Raw genomic sequence first — 15872 nt, 5'->3', positions numbered from 1 at the left:
CACATCGCGAAAGAGTGTCCCCAGAGGAGTTTCAAGCACACTGCAGCTTCAGTGACAGTATTGGAAACAACTCAGCAGAGAGCACCACAGCAGGGAAACGACCAGGTCTGGCTGGAAGAGGAGGCACTGGGGCCCAGCCAGACGAGTCAGTGAGGAAGTCCCCAGAGATTTTGCAGCCCACAGACCCCCTCCCGCCCAAGCCAGTGGTGCAGCTAACCGCATCGCTTCAGCTGCCCAATGGACTCACATTAGAAGTGCCTATTACAATTGACTCTGGCAGTAACGCAGACTTTATAGGATTGGAGTTCATTCAACAACACAACGTAGCATTACTGCCAGCCACACTGCCCCTGAAGGTTGTCACGGTGGATGGCAGGGAACTGCTAGGGGGGCAGGTGGTGCAGCAGACGCCGCCTATGGTGATGCAAATTGGGAATCACCGGGAAGTCATCAGTTTCAATGTCACCCAGCTGTCCGACACGCCTATAGTATTAGGCATGAGTTGGCTGCACAGGCACAGCCCAGCATTGGCGTGGTACCAGCGCCACCTGACTTTTGGCTCCTCCTACTGTGCAGAACACTGCATTATACCCAGCCCGGAAGGGGAAGAGGAGGACCCGCAGTTGCAGTTGGGCACGCTGCAAGCAGTACCACACAAGTATGCGGAGTTTTTGGAGGTATTCTGCGAGAAGGAGGCGGACAAGCTACCCCCTCACAGACCCTATGATTGCAAGATTGACCTCCTGCCGGGGGCAACGCTGCCCACTGGAAAACTGTACTCCATGTCTGAGGATGAACTGCAAGAACTCAGGGAGTTCATAGATCACAATTTGAAGCGTGGGTTCATCCGGGAGTCGAAAGCGGTGGGAGGCAGTCCCGTATTCTTTGTGAAGAAGCGGGATACGCCCCAAAAAAGATTGGTGGTGGACTTCAGAATCTTGAATTCGAAAACCAAGCCCTCAGCCTTCCCCATGCCCAAGATAGACGACTTGCTCGCGACGGTGCGGAAAGGACGCGTTTTTACCAAGCTGGATCTACGTGGCGCGTACAACCTGATTCGCATGCGCGAAGGAGACGAGTGGAAGACGGCCATGTTCACGCCACTGGGCACCTACGAATACAGAGTTATGCCCTTCGGATTACAAAATGGCTCTCACACTTTCCAAGCCTTTATGCATCACGTGCTGGCGGGGCTCCTTTACAAGAAGTGCGTATGCTTCCTGGACGACATCCTGATTTTTTCAGAATCGCGAGAGGCGCACGAGAGGGATGTCAGGGAAGTTCTGCAGAGACTGAAGGAGCACAGGCTGTACGCCAAACTGGAGAAGTGCCAGTTCGACGTGACGGAGGTGGATTTCCTGGGCTACAAGTTGTCGGACAAGGGGCTCGCCATGGACAGCGCCAAGGTTCGCGCAGTTTTGGACTGGAAGAGCCCACGCAATCGGAAGGAAGTCCAGCGGTTTGTCGGCTTTGCCAACTTTTACCGCAAGTTCATCAAGGGATTTGCCATGCAGACAGCAGCCATCACCGACACGCTCAGCTCCAAGAAGAAGAAATTCATCTGGACGGAGCAAGCGGAGCAGTCCTTTCAGAAACTCAAGCGTCTCTTCGCGTCCGAAGAGCAGCTGCTGCATGTGAATCCCAGCAGACCCATGAGGGTGGAGACGGACGCCTCAGACAGAGCCGTGGGAGCTGTCCTGTTGCAACAAGACCAGCAGGGGGACTGGAGGCCGTGCGCCTTCTACTCGAGGAAGCTCAGCAAGTCGGAGCAGAATTACACTATCTGGGACAGGGAGTTGCTAGCCATACATGCAGCATTCAAGGCATGGAGGCACTTCCTAATCGGAGCCAGACATACAGTGCAGGTCCACACGGACCACAAGAATCTGGAGTACTGGCGCACGGCTAGGTTCCTCAACCAGAGACACATTAGATGGGCAGAGTTTTTCGCGGACTTCGACTTCAAGATAGAGTACATCCCAGGCGACAACAACGTGATGGCGGATGCGTTGTCCAGAAAGCCGCAATACCTGGAGGAGGCGGCACCGTCGGCGGCCAAGCACATTTTCGCACCGGAAGCGTGGGCATGCGCGTCAGCAACCGTGGACCTGGACGCCGTACGTCGCGCGCTGCGGGAAGACCCCTTCGCACGGGCCAAGATGGAGGAGGTGCACAGGGGCACAGCGAGGGCCGACGAGTTCCAGATCCGCGATGGGTTGCTCCTCCACAAGGGAGCACTCTACGTGCCGGGAGACGACCTCCGCGCAAGGGTCCTGCAGCAGCTACACGACGCTCCCACCGCAGGGCACTTTGGCAAAGAAAAGACTGTCGAACTCGTAGCCAGAGACTTTTGGTGGCCCAAGATGCGGGGGGAAGTAGCGGATTACGTCTCGAGATGTGACACCTGCCAAAGGGCCAAGTCAGTTCACAGACCGCCGGCGGGTTTGCTGGAACCGCTGCAGACACCGTCTGAACCGTGGGAGAGGGTGGCCCTGGACTTCGTCACGGATCTGCCCAGCTCGAGGGGAAAGACAGCAGTGCTAGTGGTGGTGGACATGTTTACTAAGATGGCACACTTCATTCCGTGTGCGAAGGTAGCCACGGCAGAGCAGACCGCCAAACTGTTCATAGACCACGTGTTCAAGGTCCACGGTCTGCCACGGTCTATTCTTTCCGACCGGGGGCGACAGTTCATCTCGAACTTCTGGCAGAAGCTGATGGGCATTCTGAACGTCAAAGTCAATTTGGCGTCGGCGAGACACCCGCAGACCAACGGACAAGCGGAGAGGGTCAACGCCGTCATGCAGCAGTACCTAAGATGCTACGCCAACCAGCAGCCCACGACATGGGTGGACTACCTGCCGCTCGCCGAGTTCGCTTACAACAACACGAAGCACGTGTCGACGGGGGTGACGCCGTTCTTCGCCAACAACGGGAGGCATCCCAGAACCTTCCCGGGTTTAGAGAGAGTGGGGGAGGGGGAGCCACAGGCAGCGGAAGCCTTAGCGTCAGAGTTGCAGGAAGTCCACGAACAGCTCAGGAGGCAGCTAGAACTAGCAAAGCACGCATACAAGGTGCAGGCCGACAGACACAGAAGAGTTGGGGAAGACATACAGGTGGGTGACTGGGTCTGGCTAGCAGCGCAAGCAGTGCCGACCAGATCATTAGCTAAGAAGAAGCTAGGACATAAGCAGCTAGGACCTTACCAAGTCCAGGCGCAGGTCAATCCAGTGGCCTTCCGGTTGGCTCTTCCGGAGGGTTCCAGAATGCATCCGGTGTTCCATAGATCGGTGCTCACGCCCTACAAAGCACCTCATAGGTTTCAGGAGCCAGACACAGCACCAGACCAGAGCAGTGAAGGGCCCAGAGTGAGGGGGCCGCCTAGGAAGGGACACATCAATGAGGTCACAGAGATTTTGGACTCCAGATGGGGGGAAGAGGGAGTAGAATATTTCCTAGCCAGAGAGGGTACCCCGGCCAGTGCCAACAGCTGGGTACCGGACTATGCCTTGGAGGAACCGCTGCTCAAAGAGGAGTTTCATGCCCTCTTCCCGCACAGGCCCATGCCAGCAGAGTATTTCGATGACTGGCTTTTCACACCCACTCTTTCAGCCAGCACATTCCTGGGGTTCGACTCGGACGAGGAACAGGCACCAGTCCCCAGCTCTCAGGTGGGTTCGCCACCGGGGTCTGCCTCAGACCACTCGTATTGGTGGGACGATCAACCAGAGGAGCAGTGGCGCAGGAAGTGGCTGAGGGGTCCTTGGATGGGACCACCCGAAGAGGGGGAGAGGGGCGAGACGGACATGGACGTGTTGGGGGACAACGTGGGGTTCGAGCATGAAGACAGAGAGATGGAAGCAGAGGAGAGCGACGTTGACGAGCACATGGGGGATGAACTGTATCCGGCAAGCACCCCCGCGACGACGGAGCACCCAGTACCCGCACCGGAAGGAGGGGAGGGGGGAAGGGGGGGCTTCGAGGGGGGGATGGATGTCAGGGGTTCAGGAGCAGAGGGACAGGAGAGGGAGGAAGTAGAGACCGAGGGAGAGGAATCTGAGGGAGAAGTCAGCGAGGGTAGCCATCCGAGGTCTCTAAGTCTCTCCAGTGAATCAGAGGATTCACAGAAAGGGGCCCCAGTGGGCAGAGCCAGGGGGTTGCCAGAGGGAACACCCCAGGAAGGAGGGGCCAGAGGGGACTCAGAGAGCAGCAGCTGGAAATCGGGACCAACTTTCCCACCGGAGAGCAGTAAGGGGGAGGAGTCCCAAACATCGGCAGCAGGCAGCCTTCCGTCAGCGGAAGGACATGAGTCAGGGTTAGCCACGCCTGCATCAGAGAGCGAGGTAACGGTCAAAAGGAAGGTCAGGGGCAGCGCGCGCGCGCCAAGTTCAAATGTACAGGAGGGGGGTGCAATGGGCAGTCCGGAGAGAGAGCCGGGTCCCAAAGCCCGCCGGAGAGAAGGGGAGGAGTCCGAAGGGTCCGCTTCCGAGGCATCCCGGAAAGAAGGCACCCAGGGGGGTAGTAGGACCCAGAGGAGGAAGGAGAAACGTAGAAGGTGGAGTAAGGCTAGAGTCTTAAGCTGGTGTACAGGGGGCGGAGACTCAGACGAGGCTTCGCTGGTCTAGGGTTTAGACGTAGAGACGCACGCTAGTGTTTGGAAATGGAAACTAAATGCCAATAAAGACTTCTGTACAGTTCTAATGGCTAGCGTTGGTCTTCTGTGAGCTGAGACCGGGAGGCAGTCTCCGACAGGTGAGATTGTTTCTTTTCCATTGATTTGGCTTGGTTTTCATGTCTCCTGGTTTTGCCTCATTTTGGGAATATTTCTTGGTTTTTGTGCTTCTGGTGGTATTTCTTCAATTTTATGACATAACCAAGCCAAAACACCAGAAACACAGAAACAAATCATAAAGAAGCAGAGGGTTACAGTGAGAGTTGGGTTTGAGTTGGAACAGGATTAGGAGTTAGAGTTGGGGTTGCGTTACGGTAAGAGAAGAACAGTAGAAGGAGAAATTTAATTTTATTACTTAGGGTTAGGGTTAAATTAGCAATATAATTTTATTATTTATATTCCACCCAAGTCACTAGTGGCCACTTTCAATAAAAGGTAAAAACATGAGCGCACTCTAAGTGAATGCTCATGAATGTAGAAACTCTTACTTCCCATAGAATTCCCAAAGAAGACCTGGGAATTGTAGCTCTGAGCTTCTTTGCAGAGGGTTGGACTAGATGACCCTTGGGTTCCCCTTCCATCTCTACTAGGATGCTCCCTGTCTCACTCTCACTCACACACTCCTCCTCTCCTTTTCATGGCAGTTTCACCTTTTTCTGCACTCCTTGTTCGGAAGGGCGGAGGAGGCTGTGCTGCCGCCATGTTGGGCGAGGGAGGGGTACCGGAAGAAGGTGCCACCGGAGGAGAGGCAAGAGGACAGGAAAAGGAGAGGAAAGGGTGGAAGAGCTGTGCTGCCGCCATGTTTGGCGAGGGCAGGATTACCGGAAGGAGGTGCCACTGGAGGAGAGGCAAGAGGACAGGAAGGGGAGAGGAAAGGGCGGAAGAGGCTGTGCTGCCGCCATGTTTGGCGAGGGTAGGATTACCGGAAGGAGGTGCCAGCGGAGGAGAGGCATGAGCACAGGAAGGGGAGGGGAAAGAGCGGAAGAGGCGCTGCGACGTTGCTCTCTCGACCCCGCTCTCCCCAGGGTGCAGCCCTGCCCCCCACCCCGCCCTCACCTGCCTTTCTCCCCCAGTGGCCTTCCGTGCACCTTGGCGGAGGGATGGTGCGGGTGGGCCACGGAAGTTTATATACAAGAATATACATACCTAGATATAGGTGTCCGTTTGTAAATATATAAAAATAAAATGGATATATGTGTGTGTGTATATATGCAGTGCTTCTTTTCTAAAAAAAATGATTGGGGGTACTCTCATTTTGACTCAAGAAAATCACCATTTTATAGTTCAAACCGGGAAAAATAAATACAGTAAATGGACAAAAGTACATTCACAAAATGTTTTATGCATTCCTCTGCGTCCCCCCCCCCCCCAGAAAAAAGCACTGTATATGTTCCGCCAAGGGCAGGGTTATTTCTGGATCTGGAGCCAATAAGCACGCCAGTGGATGAAGAATAAGCAATGCTTTATTTGCATAAGGTTAACAGATAGCAGCAGGCATACAAAACACAAATTATAGCATTCCAGAGAGGAGTCGCACACAATCTCCCCTTCAGCTGCCCGGAGCTCCAGGTAGAGCAGCGAGAGAGATGGCGTTTTGGGTTCCATCTGCATAAAAAGAAGATGATAAAGCTCATCAAATTGGTGTTTTAGTGGTTAGAATGCACATTCATCAAAAATCGCAGTTAAATGTTTGTTATAAGCCCAAATCAATTATAGGTGTTTTGGTTCCATCTCAATCGAAAGAGCACGAATAAGCTTTAATTGTTCTTTCCGTGTTCATTCACAAACAAATAGCAAAGCAAAGTGTAATGTCTAAACTAGGCAAAAGAGGATGTTTTGGGTTCCAACTACATAGAAAGAAGAATCTTGGCTTTCGCCAAGATTCAAGTTGTGTTCTTTAGTGTTAATGCAACATTAACCCAGAAATTGCAAAGTGTATGTAATGAGACCAAAAAAACAAAACACCGTCAGAGACTGCCTCCAGGTCCCAGCTCACAGAGGACCAACGCTAGCCAGTAGAACTGTACAAAAGTCTTTATTGAAGTATAGTTTCCATTTTCAAACCCTAGCGTGCGTCTCTACGTCTAGAGCCTAGACCGACGAAGCTCCGTCTGAATCTCCGCCCCCTGTACACCAGCTTAAGACTCTAGCCTTACTCCACCTCTTCCGTCTCTCCTTCCGCCTCTGGGTCCTACTACCCCCCGGGGTCCCTTCCTTCCTGGACGCTTCGGAGGCGGACCCCTCGGACTCTTCCCCCTCCCTTCGGCGGGCTTTAGTACCTGGCTCCCTATCCGGGCTGCTCATTGCGCCACCCTCTTGTACATTTGAACTTGGCGCGCGCGCGCTGTCTCCGACCTTCCTTTTGACCGTTTCCTCGCTCTCTGATGCAGGCGTGGCTAATCCTGACTCATGTCCTTCCGCTGACGGAAAGCTGCCTGATGCCGATACCTGGGACTCCTCCCCCCTACTGCTCTCCGGTGGGGAAGCTGGTCCCGATTTCCAACTGCTGTTCTCTGAGTCTCCTCTGGCCCCTCCTTCCTGGGGTGTTCCCTTTGGCAACCCCCTAGCTCTGACCACGGGAGCCCCTTTCTGTGAATCCTCCGATTCGCTGGAGAGACTTAGAGACCTCGGGCGGCTGTCCTCGCTAACCTCTCCCTCGGATTCCTCCCCCTCGGTTTCTATCTCCTCCCTTTCCTGTGCCTCTGCTCCTGAGCCCCTGACATCCATCCCCCCCTCGAAGCCCCCCCTTCCCCCCTCCCCTCCTTCCGGTGTGGGTACTGGGTGCTCCGTCGTTGCGGGGGTGAGTGCCGGATACAGTTCGTCCCCCGTGTCGTACATCCAGCCGGCTAGGTCCGGCTCGTTCTCCGTGCACTCGTCGACGTCGATCTCCTCTGCCTCCATCTCTCTGCCTCCGTGTTCGAACCCCACGTCCTCCCCCAACACGTCCATGTCCGTCTCGCCCCCGTTCCCCTCTGAGGGCGATGCCTGCCAAGGACCCCCCAGCCACCTCCTGCGCCACTGCTCCTCTGGTCGATCGTCCCACCAATAAGAGCGGTCTGAGGCAGACCCCGAGGGTGAGCCCTCCGGGGGCGTGTGTCTGGTGCCGGTTCCTCGTCCGAGGCGAACCCCTGGAATGTGCTGGTTGAAAGTGTGGGTGTGAAGAGCCAGTCGTCGAAATACTCGGCTGGCATGGGTCTGTGTGGGAAGAGGGCATGAAATTCATCTTTGAGCAGAGGCTCCTCCAAGGCATAGTCTGGCACCCAACTGTTGGCACTGGCCGGGGTACCCTCTCTGGCTAGGAGATATTCTACTCCCTCTTCCCCCCATCTCGAGTCTAAAATCTCTGTGACCTCGTTGATGTGCCCCCCTTTTGGCGACCCCCCCTTTCTGGGCATTTCTCTGAGCGGGTCTGGTGCTGTGCCTGGCTCCTGAAATCTATGAGGTGCTTTGTAGGGCGTGAGCACCGATCTATGGAACACCGGATGCATTCTGGAACCCTCCGGAAGTGTTAAGCGGAAGGCCACTGGATTGACCTGTGCCTGGACTTGGTAAGGCCCTGGCTGCTTATGCCCTAGCTTCTTCTTCGCTAACGATCTGGTCGGCACTGCTTGCGCTGCTAACCAGACCCAGTCTCCCACCTGTATGTCTTCCCCAACTCTTCTGTGTCTGTCAGCCTGCAGTTTGTATGCATGCTTTGCTAGTTCTAACTGCCTCCTAAGCTGTTCGTGAACCTCCTGCAACTCTGACGCTAAGGCTTCCACTGCCTGTGGCTCCCCCTCCCCCACTCTCTCTAAGCCCGGGAAGGTTCTGGGATGCCTCCCGTTGTTGGTGAAGAACGGCGTCACCCCCGTAGACACGTGCTTAGTATTGTTGTAAGCGAACTCGGCGAGTGGCAGGTAGTCCACCCATGTTGCAGGCTGCTGATTTGCGTAGCATCTCAGGTACTGCTGCATGATGGCGTTGACCCTCTCCGCTTGTCCGTTGGTCTGTGGGTGTCTCGCCGACGCTAGATTGATCTTGACGTTCAGGATGCCCATCAGCTTCTGCCAGAAGTTCGAGATGAACTGTCGCCCCCGGTCGGATAGAATAGACCGTGGTAGACCGTGGACTTTGAACACGTGGTCTATGAACAGTTTGGCGGTCTGTTCCGCCGTGGCCACCTTCGCGCACGGAATGAAGTGTGCCATTTTGGTAAACATGTCCACCACCACTAGCACTGCCGTCTTTCCCCTTGAACTGGGCAGATCCGTGACAAAGTCCAGGGCCACCCTCTCCCACGGTTCGAGCGGTGTCTGCAGCGGTTCCAGCAGTCCCGCCGGCGGTTTGTGTACTGACTTGGCCCTTTGGCAGGTGTCGCACCTCGAGACGTAATCCGCTACTTCCCCCCGCATCTTGGGCCACCAAAAGTCTCTGGCTACTAGTTCTACAGTCTTTTCTTTGCCAAAGTGCCCGGCGGTGGGAGCGTCGTGTAGCTGCTGCAGTACCCTTGCGCGGAGGTCGTCTCCCGGCACGTAGAGTGCTCCCTTGTGGATGAGTAACCCATCGCGTATCTGGAACTCGTCGTCCTTCGCTGTGCCCTTGTGCACCTCCTACATCTTGGCTTGTGCGAAGGGGTCCTCCTGCAGCGCGCGACGTACGGCGTCCAGGTCCACGGTTGCCGAAGCGCATGCCCACGCTTCCGGTGCCAAAATGTGCTTGGCCGCCGACGGTGCCGCCTCCTCGAGGTATTGCGGCTTCCTGGACAATGCATCCGCCATCACGTTGTTGTCGCCTGGGATGTACTCTATTTTGAAGTCGAAGTCCGCGAAGAACTCTGCCCATCTAATGTGCCTCTGGTTCAGGAACCTTGCCGTGCGCCAGTACTCCAGATTCTTGTGGTCCGTGCGGACCTGCACTGTGTGTTTGGCTCCGATAAGGAAGTGCCGCCATGCCTTGAACGCTGCATGGATGGCTAGCAACTCCCTGTCCCAGATGGTGTAATTCTGCTCTGACTTGCTGAGCTTCCTCGAGTAGAAGGCGCACGGCCTCCAGTCCCCATGCTGGTCTTGTTGCAACAGGACAGTTCCCACGGCTCTGTCTGAGGCGTCCGTCTCCACCCTCATCGGTCTGCTGGGATTCACATGCAGTAGCTGCTCTTCAGACGCGAAGAGACGCTTGAGTTTCTGAAAGGACTGCTCCGCTTGCTCCGTCCAGATGAATTTCTTCTTCTTGGAGCTGAGCGTGTCGGTGATGGCGCCGTCTGCATAGCGAACCCCTTGATGAACTTGCGGTAAAAGTTGGCAAAGCTGACAAACCGCTGGACTTCCTTCCGATTGCGTGGGCTTTTCCAGTCCAATACTGCGCGAACCTTGGCGCTGTCCATGGCGAGCCCCTTGTCCAACAATTTGTAGCCCAGGAAATCCACCTCCGTCATGTCGAACTGGCACTTCTCCAGCTTGGCGTACAGCCTGTGTTCCTTCAGTCTCTGCAGAACTTCCCTGACATCCCTCTCGTGCGCCTCTCGCGATGCTGAAAATATCAGGATGTCGTCCAGGAAGCATACGCACTTCTTGTAAAGGAGTCCCGCCAACACATGATGCATGAAGGCTTGAAAACAGTGAGAGCCATTTTGTAATCCGAAGGGCATAACTCTGTATTCGTAGGTGCCCAGTGGCGTGAACATGGCCGTCTTCCACTCGTCGCCTTCCCGCATGCGAATCAGGTTGTACGCCCCTCGCAGATCCAACTTGGTAAAAACGCGTCCTTTCCTCACCGTCGCGAGCAGGTCGTCTATCTTGGGCATGGGGAATGCTGAGGGCTTGGTTTTCAAGTTCAAAATTCTATAGTCCACCACAAGTCTTTTTTGGGGCGTGTCCCGCTTCTTCACAAAGAATACGGGGCTGCCCCCCACAGCTTTCGACTCCCGGATGAACCCGCGCTTTAAATTGTGATCTATGAACTCCTTGAGTTCCTGCAGTTCGTCTTCAGACATGGAATACAGTTTCCCGGTTGGCAGCGTCGCCCCCGGCAGGAGGTCAATCTTGCAGTCATAGGACCTGTGAGGAGGTAGCTTGTCCGCCTCCTTCTCGCAGAAAACCTCCAAAAACTCCGCATACTTGAGGGGCACTGCTTGCAGCGTGCCCAAATGTAACTGCGGGTCATCCTCTTCCCCTTCTGGGCTGGGTATAATGCAATGTTCCGCACAGTAGGAGGAGCCAAAAGTCAGTTGGCGTTGGTACCAAGCCAATGCTGGACTGTGCCTGTACAGCCAACTCATGCCCAAAACTACAGGCGTGTCCGATAATTGGGTGACATTGAAGCTGATGACTTCCCGGTGATTCCCAATTTGCATCACCATAGGCGGCGTCTGCTGTACCACCTGCCCCCCTAGCAGTTCCCTGCCATCCACCGTGACAACCTTCAGGGGCAGCGTGGCTGGCAGTAGCGCTATGTTGTGTTGTTGAATGAACTCCAGTCCTATAAAGTCTGCATTACTGCCAGAGTCAATCGTAATAGGCACTTCTATGGTGAGTCCATTGGGTAGCTGGAGCGATGCGGTGAGCTGCACCACTGGTTTGGGCGGGAGGGGGTCTGTGGGCTGCAAAATCTCTGGGGACTTCTTCACTGACTCGTCTGGCTGGGCCCCAGTGCCTCCGTTTCCAGCCAGACTCTGTCGTTTCCCTGCTGTGGTTCTCTCTGCTGAGTTGTTTCCATTACTGTCACTGAGGCTGCAGTGTGCCTGTGGAGCCTCTGGGGCCACTCTTTCGCCATGTGCTGAGCACTGTCACAGATGTAGCACTTCCTGTTCCCTCTAGGCGGCTTCGTTTTGACTGCTCCCGGTGTTAAGGCTCTGGTTGCTGAGTGAGCCCTAGCACCGCCAATCTCCATCGGCTCTTCGCCCCCTCCCTGTGGAGGCGTGGACTGCGCACGCGCTGCATCCCTGGGCAAGAGGGCGGGCACTCTCGCTGGTGTGCGTCCCCAACGCCCTTCTTCTTTGCTCCATGGGCGTTCTTCCAGCCGCACCCCAACCGTTAGCGCTTTTTCAACCACTTGCTGAGTGCTTTTGGGTCTCTCCCCCCTTGCAATCTCATCCTTGATATTTGGGTTCAATCCCTCCCAAAAGAGGACTCTAACTGGCGGAGAATCTTTATCCCAACCCAGCGCGTTGACCAATGCAAAAAAGCGGGAATGATACTGCCTTACGCTGGCTCTCCCTTGTTTCAGCCTATGTATGTCTTTTCTAGCGATATCAATGTCTATATTTGATAAAAAACAGGAATCCATCGCTTTAATGAATGCATCCGCACTTCGGAGCGCCGGATCCTTATCTCTCCACAGATTACGCAGCCACGCTTTAGCGTCTCCATGCAAATGAGACAAGATAAACCCCACCTTCTCTTGCTCATCCCTAAAGTCTTTATCCAGCAGTTGCAGCGCAAACAGCACGTCTGCTCGGAAATTGGGGTACTGCTGTAAATTCCCATCGAAATGAGATACAAGGCTGCCTCCTCTCTTCCCCAACCCAATCCCCTCGGATCTGGGTCCCGTTTGCCCCTGCTTCGTAAGCACTTCCAACCTGGCTTGGAGATCTTTGCAGGCAGCAGCCGCTTCTTCTTCTCTCTTCCTGGATGCGATTATCTCCGCGCTGAGTTGTGACACCGCCTCTTGCAGGGAAGCTATTTGCTGTTCAGTAGTCATCTCGCCTGACTCTTGTGAGCTCGCGAAGCACCAGTCTTCTTCCCTCCCTGCTTACGCTCACGTAGCGAGGTTTTTGGTGAAGAAAACTGATGAAAGGGAGATGGAGCTTACTGTCAGAGACTGCCTCCAGGTCCCAGCTCACAGAGGACCAACGCTAGCCGGTAGTAATGTACAAAAGTCTTTATTGAAGTACAGTTTCCATTTTCAAGCCCTAGCGGGCATCTCTACGTCTAGATGCTAGACCGGCGAAGCTCCATCTGAGTCTCCGCCCCCTGTACACCAGTTTAAGACTCTAACCTTACTCCACCTCTTCCGTCTCTCCTTTCTCCTCTGGGTCCTTCTACCCCCCGGGGTCCCTTCCTTCCTGGACTCTTCTGACGCTGACGCTGACCCCCCTGAGTCTCCTCCCTCCTTTCGGCGAACTTTAGGACCTGGCTCCCTATCCGGGCTGCCCACTGCACCGCCCTCTTGTACATTTGAACTTGGCGCGCGCGCCCAGTCTCCGACCTTCCTTTTGACCGTTTCCTCGCTCTCCGATGGAGGCGTGGCCAATCCTGACTCATGTCCTCCCGCTGGCGGTGCGCCGCCTGATCCCGATGCCTGGGACTCCTCCCCCCTACTGCGCTCTGGTGGATAAGCTGGTCCTGATTTCCAACTGCTGCTCTCTGAGTCCCCTCTAGCCCCTTCTTCCTGGGGTGTCCCCCTAGGCACCCCCTTGCTCTGACCATGGGAGCCCCTTTCTGTGAATCCTCCGAGTCGCTGGAGAGACTCAGAGACCTCGGACGGCTGTCATCGCTAACATTTCCTTCAGATTCCTCCCCCTCGGTCTCTATTTCCTCCCTCTCCTGTGCCTCTGCTCCTGAGCCCCTGACAGCATTTAAATTAAATTGAAGCATTAGTGCACAGTATATTGGAATTCAAATTATTTCATTCAGCTTGCGGTGCTCTGAGGAGCTGTGTCATTTACTCTCTGCCTTGGCATTAAGTTTTATAATTTGGTATAGTCAATTCATAGTTATAAGGAAAAAGAGATCCGGGTTTTATATCATTTGATTTATTAAAGGGCTTCTTCGCCTGCAAAATAATCTGTGCATACAGGTTTAAAGTAAATAGCTCATGCCTCTTCTACGTTCATCTCTTTCTGGCATTTCATCTGTTAGTTTGTAAGTATATATTTAATCTGGCAATTTAATTCATTTGGTTGATTTTGATAATAGTGCTTAAGGGCTCTGGGGAGCTTTGCTTTGCTTATAGGTTTGTTGCATAAGTCAATTTATCATTTTTCACTACTGTATTGCTGGGTTACAATTTATAATTCTACCTCTAGCTTGCTGCATAGCTGCTTATATTATAGGCATCTTTGGGTCCTTTAAACTTACCAGTGCAGACAATACTGAACTACCGTGTTATTGCTCGCAGCTCACGCATATAATCCAAGCTAGTTGGCGTTGATTTTACAGAACCAGGATAATTAAGGGTATCAAACTATGTCTGCTCAAGAGAACCAGCAAAATGCCGCTATATCTGGGGTGGCACAAGGGAACCAGGAGGGGTCCCAAGCTTTGTAATGCCTGCTGTATCTGGGGGGGGGGGGCACAAGGGAACCAAGAGGGGCCTCAGGCCTTCGTAGTGCCTAGTAACCCACAGGCTTTGGCACAGTTTTTCAATGCTTTTTAGACATTTTATAGGCAATATAGGCCCGCAGACCAGGTGGCAGCGGCACCTCTGGCGCTCACCCAAGAATGCATCCCAGATACGCCACCTAACGTTGTGGACTGCCCCAGCACCTCCGCGGCCACCGCAGCAGTGCTGAGAGCAGCCAATGACTCAACAGTGGGTCCTTTGTCCAAGATGGGTCAGGGTAGCCTCCTGTGCCCTGAAACCCACAGGCCTAGTCAGTGTTTCCTCTGCTTTTGAAACCTTTTACCAGCAATTCAGGCCCATGGTCCCCAAATAGTGAGTTCTTCCGTCCAGCAATGAGGAGCTCCCTTGCACTTTGGCCTCCTTATTTAGGGTTCCACATTCGGGTAGCAATCCATTTATGCATCCTCACACATAATTACAGTCTACGTGTCCCTGGGTTTCCAATGACAGATCCTCGGGAGGTAGGGCTCATGCTCACAATTATAACCTTTCTGCCTCTCAGTATACCCCAGACTTTCCCTGTATTCTACAGCATTCACAACCTCAGTCTTTACCGCGGAAGGGGGTTCCGAAACATCATCGGAGGAAGAGGCGCAGGGGCAACAGGAAGTGGCAGCGGCTGCAGAACAGCACCAGTCTCCAATGATGGGCAAGGGAGAAAGAAGTCTAAGTAAGCAGAAGCATTCGGCCAAGAAGAGCAAAAGAAGTAAGCCTTCTGATGCCGAGGACAATTCAGAATAGCTTCCTGCTGCCCACCACCTGCTGGGTTCCGAGCGACCAGAATGACTGGATGGAGCATATGGGTCCCTATGTGGAAAAAGGAAAGTTGGAAGATTTGAAGCTAAGCGAGTCTCTCACCATGAGGTTTGCTGGGAGTACAACACGGGTGTGTGCCAGGGGCCAAATTGTAAGTATGCGCATGAAGGTGAGAAGTGCCTAGGTAACCACCCAGTGTCTTCATGTTTTAAAGGTAAACACCCCTTTCCGGGCAGCAGGGGGCATTTCCACCAGGGGTCTTGAAAAGCTCACAGACCCGCCAAAAAGAACAGCCACAAACTGGTATGAATTTGGCCCTTGACTGTGGTGTTCTCTTCTGTTAAGCTCTCACCTCTTAGAACTCTTCTCGATAAATAACCTAAAATAGAGGCAGCAAAGTACCCTGGGAAGAGTTTCTGTTAGTGCTTCAAGATCCTCGTTTCATTGGGAAATGCCAGCTATTGCAAAAAAGAAATTAAAGAAATGTCTGGCCGGGAGGGTGGCCGGCCCCTTCAGGGAGCCACCTATAGCAGGTTTACTCATTTCATCTTTAGGCATTGTCTCCAGGAGAGTATCCTATGATCCACAACCTATCCTACCCTAGAGGTGGCTCAGTCAATGATGCAATACCACAGAAGCCTTGTTCTGTGAAGTATGCCTCCTTTGATCAGGCTATAAAGCGTATGCGAAGGTTCAGCAGGGGCGCTGTCAGGGGCTCAGGAGCAGAGGCACAGGGGAGAGAGGAAATGGAGAGCGAAGGGGAAGAATCTGAGGGCAGCGTAGGGGAGTATGACAGTGACCCGAGATATTCCATGAGCTTCTCCAGCGAATCAGAAGATTCCCAGAAGGGGGCGCCGATGGTCAGGGCAAGGGGGGTCCCAGGGGGGACGCACCAGAAACAAGGGGCCAGCGGGGACTCCCAAAGCAGCAGCGGGAGATCAGGACCAGCTTCCCCACCAGAGCGTAGTGGGGGGGAAGAGTCCCATGTGTCAGGGCCAGCGTCTCCTCCAGCGGGGAGAGATATGAGTCAGGGCTGACCACGCCTCTATCGGAGAGTGGGGGAACGGAGGGGAGGTCAGGTCCAGCTAGCCTCCCCGAAGGGGGAAGCAGTGACAGGAGCAGT

This window comes from Podarcis muralis, chromosome 6 (genome assembly GCF_964188315.1).
Source record: "Podarcis muralis chromosome 6, rPodMur119.hap1.1, whole genome shotgun sequence".
Lineage (NCBI taxonomy): Eukaryota > Metazoa > Chordata > Lepidosauria > Squamata > Lacertidae > Podarcis > Podarcis muralis.
This window is presented reverse-complemented; position numbering follows the sequence as displayed.